Raw genomic sequence first — 7,949 nt, forward strand, 5'->3', positions numbered from 1 at the left:
ATTGGCCTGACGTACATCGTATAGTGTCATGAATGACTCCTTATTTAGATTTCTGACAGCTAGTCTTGGATTTGTTAGACGCGCATTTGCTGAAGCTGTTATTCGGTTGATCGCCTCAGGCGATATGCTCGGTATACTACTCACCCAAAGGTCCTTCTCCTTGAGAGATGTTTGCAGCGTTTGCGCCTTTCCCCCATCCCCGAGTCTGTACTCCGACTCCCCTCAGGGAAGGTTCCTTGATGTTGGTGAGGGGCTCTTGATTTAGGGAATTGGATCTGTGCTCCAGTTCCCCGAATTAAGCCTGAATGCCTTCTACAACCCCCCAGGCGCTGTATAATCCTACGGGTTTAGCGCTTCCCCCTTGATTATAATAATAATAATGTACTCCGACTGCGGTCTTCTTTGCCCCTCCCCAAACTTCATAACTTTACACTTGCTGGGGTTAAATAACAGTAACCACTTGTCGGACCAGATCTGCAGCCTATCCAGAGCCATTGTAGTCCTTCCTGTTCCTAATCTGCTTGTAGTCTCCTCATTAGTTTCACATAATCTGCGAACAGGGATACCTCTTAGTCTATCCCTTCTGTCACATCAGTGACGTATACAAGAAAAAATACCGATCCTTGTACTTAGCCTTGTGGAGCCCTAATTGTCATATGCATCCATTCAGACACATCTCGGACAGTCCCTCGTTTACTTCCTGTTATGCATGTATGCCTTGATTCATTATAGTGCCTTTTCTGTTATTTCTGACTGCTCCTTTAGCTTGCGGTACTGTGTCAAATGCCTTCCTGCAGTCCAAGAAAATGCAATCTAACCCATCCTTTTTTTTTTCTCTCTCTCTCCTGCTTTATTTATGTTGCCTTGTTATGGAGCTCCAGTATTTTTGTGAGACAGGATTTACCATCTCTAAAGTTGTGTTGGTTATGTATGAACCCACTCCTTTCTAGGTGCTTCCCCACTCTTCTCCTGATAATCTTCTCCATAACCTTGCTTACTATGCATGTCAGTGACGCTGGTCTGTAGCTTAACGCTACCTTTCTGTCTCTTTTCTTAAAAATTGGAACTACATTTGTTGGCTTCCACGCCTTCGGCAGTTCGGCGTCGAATGACTTGTTGAAGATTATTGCTAGTGGCCCACATAATACCTCTGCTCCCTATCTCACGATTCATGGACAGATATTTGGTGTCACTGCCTTCGAGGTATCTAGCTCACACAACAGTTTCTTCACCTCTTCCCCAGTTGTATGCATTGTGTCCAGCAGTTGCTGGTGCACCACACTGATTCGATTCACTTGTAGCCGTCTGTGTGCGTGTATGTGTGTGTGTAATTATCTATTTGTAGTTATGTTTGTAGTGTCCCGTCTTCAGTGTATTCTTTACACTCTCTAATCTGTACAGTGATAGGTTTGAAGGGCGGGCTTTGAGGGTTTGTGAATAAATTCTATAAGCTACATATATCAGGGTCTGCTGACAGCCTGTTTATACCATACAGAGATGGGTACCTGTACTGCTTCTAGCGAAAGAGGTTTGTAGAATTCATTTAAATGTAATTGAACAATATGTTGCGGTTTAAGCTAAATTACATGACGCAAATCACATTGCAATACTCGTCATATCACTTGTTAATATATGTTAAAATTTATGTACGATAATATAAGAGGAATAGCACGAAAATGGTGGGAAGTATAGCATTATCTGTAGCCTGGTGCTGGCACCCCTGACTCCTCGTCCCACCATCCCTCTTCCCGGATATCCCACCCCTCGACTTCCTGGCTCCCTAGCTACACCCACACGAACACTACCCTGTACTCTCCCCTTCCCCCCAACACACACACACACACACACACACACACACACACACACACACACACACTGAGTTATGATTACATAGAGTTACAAGTGGAGAGGGTAACAGGAGTCGAATGGGAAAAGCCAAACTATAAAAGGAAGGGGGGGGGCTACACAAGTATGAGGAACTTCCTGCAGGAGGTTCAGTGGGACAGACAACTGGTACGAAAGTCAGTAAACGAAATGATGGAATATGTAACAACAAAATGCAAGGAGGCAGAGAAAAGGTTTGTTCCCAAGGGCAAAAGAATTAATGGGAAGACCAAAGTGAGTCCTTGGTTTACCCGAAGGTGTAGGGAGGCAAAAACTAAGTGCACTAGAGAATGGGAAAGGTACAGAAGGCAAAGGACACAGGAAAATAAGGAGATCAGTCGAAGAGCCAGAAATGAGTATGCACAGATAAGGAGGGAGGCCCAGCGAAAGTACGAAAGCGACATAGCATCGAAAGTTAAGTCTGACCCGAAACTGCTGTATAGCCACATTAGGAGAAAGACAACAGTCAAAGACCAGGTGATCAGGCTGAGAAAAGAAGGTGGGGAACTCAACAGAAGCGATCTAGAGATATGTGAGGAGCTCAACATGAGATTTAAGGAAGTATTTACAGTGGAGACAGGAGGGACTCTGGGAAGAGAGAACAGAGGGGGGCACTAACAAGGAATACACCAACAAGTGTTGGATGACATAGACACAACTGAGGAGGAGGTAAAGAAGCTGCTAAGTGACCTTAATACCTCAAAGGCAATGGGACCGGACATCTCCCTATGGGTCCTTAGACAGGGAGAAGAAATCCTGTGTGTGCCACTAACCAAAATCTTCAACACATCCCTTGAAATTGGGCAACTACCTGAGGTATGGAAGACTGCAAATGTAGTTCCAATTTTAAAAAAATGAGACAGAAAAGAGACATTAAACTACAGACCAGTGTCACTGACGGGTATAGTATGCAAAGTCATGGAGAAGATTATCAGGAGGAGAGTGGTGGAGCACCTGGAATGGAACAAGAATATAAACGACAACCAACACGGACTCGTGGAAAGCAAATCCTGTGTCACAACCCTTCTGGAGTTTTATGACAAAGTAACAGAAGTAAAACACGAGAGAGAGGGGTGGGTTGATTGCATTTTCCTGGACTGCAAGAAGGCCTTCGACACAGTTCCTCACAAAAGATTAGTGCAGAAACTAGAGGATTAGGCGCGTATAACGGGAAGGGCACTGCAATGAATCAGAGAATACCTGACAGGGAGTCAACAACGAGCCATGGTACGTGATGAGGTATCACAATGGGCACCTGTGACGAGCGGGGTCCCACAGGGGTCGGTCCTAGGACCAGTGCCATTTTTGGTATATGTGAATGACATGATGGAAGGGATAGACCCAGAGGTGTCCCTGTTCGCAGATGATGTGAAGTTAATGAAGAGAATTAAATCAGATGAGGATCAGGCAGGACTTCAAAGAGACCTGGACTGGCTGGACACCTGGTCCAGCAACTTGCTTCTCGAATTTAACCCAGCCAAATGCAAAGTCATGAAGATCGGGGAAGGGCAAAGAAGACCTCAGACAGAGTATAGGCTAGGTGCCCAAAGACTGCAAACCTCGCTCAAGGAGAAAGATCTTGGGGTGAGTATAACACGGAGCACGTCTCCGGAAGCACACATCAACCAGATAACTGTTGCAGCATATGGGCGCCTGGCAAACCTGAGAATAGTGTTCCGATACCTAAGTAAGGAATCTTTCCAGACACTGTACACTGTGTACATCAGGCCCATACTGGAGTATGCAGAACCAGTTTGGAACCCACACCCGGTCAAGCACGTCAAGAAATTAGAGAAAGTGCAAAGGTTTACAGCAAGGCTAGTTCCAGAGCTAATGGGGATGTCCTACAAAGAAAGGTTAAGGGAAATCGGCCTCACTACACTGGAGAACAGGAGGGTTAGGGGAGACATGATAACGACATACAAAATACTGCGTGGAATAGATAAGGTGGACAGAGACAGGATGTTCCAGAGAGGGGGACACAGAAACAAGGGGTCACATTTGGAAGTTGAAGACTTGGATGAGTCACAGGGATGTTAGGAAGTATTCTTCAGTCATAGAGTTGTCAGGAAGTGAAATAATCTAGCAAGTGATGTAGTGGAGGCAGGAACCATACATAGCACTTAAAGACGAGGTATGATAAAGCTCATGGAACAGGGAGAGAGAGAACCTAGTAGCGATCAGTGGAGAGGCGGGGCCAGGAGCTAAGTCTCGACCCCTTGCAACCACAATTAGGTGAGTACACACCAGTATGGAACCCACACCTGGTCAAGCACGTCAAGAAATTAGAGAAAGTGCAGAGGTTTGCAAGAAGACTAGTCCAGGAGCTAAGAGGTATGTCCTACGAAGAAAGGTTAAGGGAAATCAATCTTACGACACTGAAGGACAGGAGAGATAGGAGGGGACATGATAACGACTTATAAAATGTTGAAAGGAATTGACAGGGTGGATAGGGACTGGATGTTTCAGAGATGGGACACAGCAACGAAGGGACATAACTGGAAGTTGAAAACACAGATGAGTCACAGGGATGTTAGGAAGTATTTCTTTAGCCATAGAGTTGTCGGGAAGTGAAACTATCTGGAGAATGATGTAATAGAGGCAGGATGCATACATAACTTTAAGAATAGATGTGACAAAGCTCATGGAGCAGGGAGAGAGTGGACCTAGTAGCGACCAGCGAAGAGACAGAGCCAGGAGCTGTGAATCGATCCCTGCAACCACAAATAGGCGAGTACATACGCTCACTATGTCTCATATACCTTCACGCCATTATGTTTGTCCTTGTCCTCTTTAATAAGTTTAATTAACCTTGCTAATTATGTTTCACCCTAGCAAGGATTCCCGTCAGAGCTGAGCCTAATTATCTCGGTATAAAATTATTTAATGTAGCTGTACCTTCAAGTCTGACGTTTTCTATGACTGAAATATTGAGTGTGTGTGTGTGTGTGTGTGTGTGTGTGTGTGTGTACTCACCTATTTGTGGTTGCAGGGGTCGAGTCCTAGCTCCTGGCCCCGCCTCTTCACCGGTTGCTACTAGACCCTCTCTCTCCCCGCTCCATGAGCTTTATCAAACCTCGTCTTAAAACTGTGTATGGTTCCTGCCTCCACTACGTCATTTTCTAGGCTATTCCACTGCCTTACAACTCTATGACTGAAGAAATACTTCCTACTATCTCTCTGACTCATTTGTGTCTTCAACTTCCAATTGTGGCCTCTTGTTTCTGTGTCCCCTCCCTGGAACATCCTGTCCTTGTCCACCTTGTCTATTCCACGCAGTATTTTATATGTCGTTATCATGTCTCCCCTGACCCTCCTGTCCTCCAGTGTCGTCAGGCCGATTTCCCTTAATCTTTCTTCATAGGACATTCCCCTTAGCTCTGGAACTAACCTTGTTGCAAACCTTTGTACTTTCTCTAGTTTCTTGACGTGCTTTATCAAGTGCGGGTTCCAAACAGGTGCTGCATACTCCAGTATGGGCCTGACATACACGGTGTACAGTGTCTTGAATGATTCCTTACTAAGGTGTCGGAATGCTGTTCTCAGGTTTGCCAGGCGCCCATATGCTGCAGCAGTTATCTGATTGATGTGTGCTTCCGGAGACATGCTCGGTGTTATACTCACCCCAAGATCTTTCTCCTTGAGTGAGGTTTGCAGTCTTTGGCCACCTAGCCTATACTCTGTCTGTGGTCTTCTGTGCCCTTCCCCTATCTTCATGACTTTGCATTTGGCAGGATTAAATTCGAGAAGCCATTTGCTGGACCAGGTGTCCAGTCTGTCCAGGTCTCTTTGAAGTCCTGCCTGGTCCTCATCAGATTTAATTCTCCTCATTAACTTCACATCATCTGCAAACAGGGACACTTCTGAGTCTAACCCTTCCGTCATGTCGTTCACATATACCAAAAATAGCACTGGTCCTAGGACCGACCCCTGTGGGACCCCGCTCGTCACAGGTGCCCACTGTGATACATCATTACGTACCATGACTCGTTGTTGCCTCCCTGTCAGGTATTCTCTGATCCATTGCAGTGCCCTTCCTGTTATATGCGCCTGATGCTCTAGCTTCTGCACTAATCTCTTGTGAGGAACTGTGTCAAAGGCCTTCTTGCAGTCCAAGAAGATGCAATCAACCCACCCCTCTCTCTCTTGTCTTACTTCTGTTATTTTATCATAAAACTCCAGAAGGTTTGTGACACAGGATTTGCCTTCCGTGAATCCGTGCTGGTTGGCATTTATACTCCTGTTCCGTTCCAGGTGCTCCACCACTCTCCTCCTGATAATCTTCTCCATAATTTTGCATACTATACACGTCAATGACACAGGTCTATAGTTTAGTGCCTCTTTTCTGTCTCCTTTTTTGAAAATGGGAACTACATTTGCTGTCTTCCATACCTCAGGTAGTTGCCCAGTTTCCAGGGATGTGTTGAAGATTGTGGTAAGTGGTACGCACAACATATCTGCTCCCTCTCTAAGGACCCATGGAGAGATGTTGTCCGGTCCCATTGCCTTTGAGGTATCGATGTCCCTTAGCAGTTTCTTCACCTCCTCCTCATCTGTATGTATGTCGTCCAACACTTGTTGGTGTATTCCTTGTTGGTGTCCCCATCTGGTCTGTCCCCCCAGAGTCCTTCCTGTCTCTACTGTAAATACTTCCTTAAATCTCGTGTTGAGCTCCTCACATACCTCTTGATCGTTTCTTGTGAGTTCCCCACCTTCTTTCCTCAGCCTTATCACCTGGTCCTTGACTGTTGTCTTCTTCCTAATGTGGCTATACAGCAGTTTCGGGTCAGATTTGACTTTCGATGCTATGTCGTTTTCATACTGTCTCTGGGCCTCCCTCCTTATCTGCGCATACTCGTTTCTGGCTCTTCTACTAATCTCCTTGTTTTCCTGGGTCCTATGCCTCCTGTACCTTTTCCATTCTCTGTTGCACTTAGCTTTTGCCTCCCTACACCTTCGGGTAAACCAAGGACTCGTCTTGGTCTTCCTATTATTTCTGTTTCCCTTGGGAACAAAACTTTCCTCTGCCTCCTTGCACTTTGTTGCCACATATTCCATCATCTCATTTACTGATTTTCCTACCATTTCTCTGTCCCACTGAACCTCCTGCAGGAAGTTTCTCATACCTGTGTAGTCCCCCCTTTTATAGTTTGGCCTGTCCCCTTCAGTTCCTGTTACCTTCTCCACTTGTAACTCTACTATATAGTCAAAACTCAGAACCACATGATCGCTAGCTCCAAGGGGCCTCTCGTAAGTGATGTCCTCGATGTCTGAACTGCTCAGGGTGAACACAAGATCCAGTCTTGCTGGCTCATCCTCCCCTCTCTCTCTGGTTGTGTCCCTGACATGTTGATGCATGAGGTTTTCAAGTACCACATCCATCATCTTTGCTCTCCATGTTTCGGGACCCCCATGTGGCTCCAGGTTTTCCCAGTCGATCTCCCTGTGGTTGAAATCGCCCATTACCAGTAACTTTGCTCTGCTCAAGTGAGCTCTTCTTGCCACCTCAGCCAGTGTGTCCACCATCACCCTGTTGTTTTCTTCGTACTCCTCTCTTGGCCTCCTGCAGTTCTGTGGTGGGTTATACATCACTCCAATGACTACTTTATGTTCTCCGGACTGAATTGTACCTACAATGTAGTCTCTTTCTCCAATCATGTCCATGCCTTCCATTTCCTCAAATCCCCATTGGTGTTTTATGAGCAGTGCAACCCCTCCTCCCCCTCTACTCCTTCTATCTTTCCTCAGGATCTGATATCCTGTTGGGAAGATTGTGTCTGTTATTATCTCAGCGAGTTTTGTTTCTGTGACTGCTATGATGTCTGGGGATTTTTCACTGATTCTTTCATTCCACTCCTCATGTTTATTCATTATTCCATCCGCATTTGTGTACCAAACCTTTAGTTTCTTTTCTATCATTGTGGTCATGCAAGTATATTGGGGTTGGGGGAGGGAGAGCCTTGGTGGGGGCCTATATGGGGCTGTGGTGTAGGTGGGGTATGTGTTGATGGGGGTGGGGTCAGAATGCCCATAAGGGACAGCTGTTGGGGTGAGGTTTGTGATAT

Source organism: Cherax quadricarinatus, chromosome 28 (assembly GCF_038502225.1).
Source record: "Cherax quadricarinatus isolate ZL_2023a chromosome 28, ASM3850222v1, whole genome shotgun sequence".
NCBI lineage: Eukaryota > Metazoa > Arthropoda > Malacostraca > Decapoda > Parastacidae > Cherax > Cherax quadricarinatus.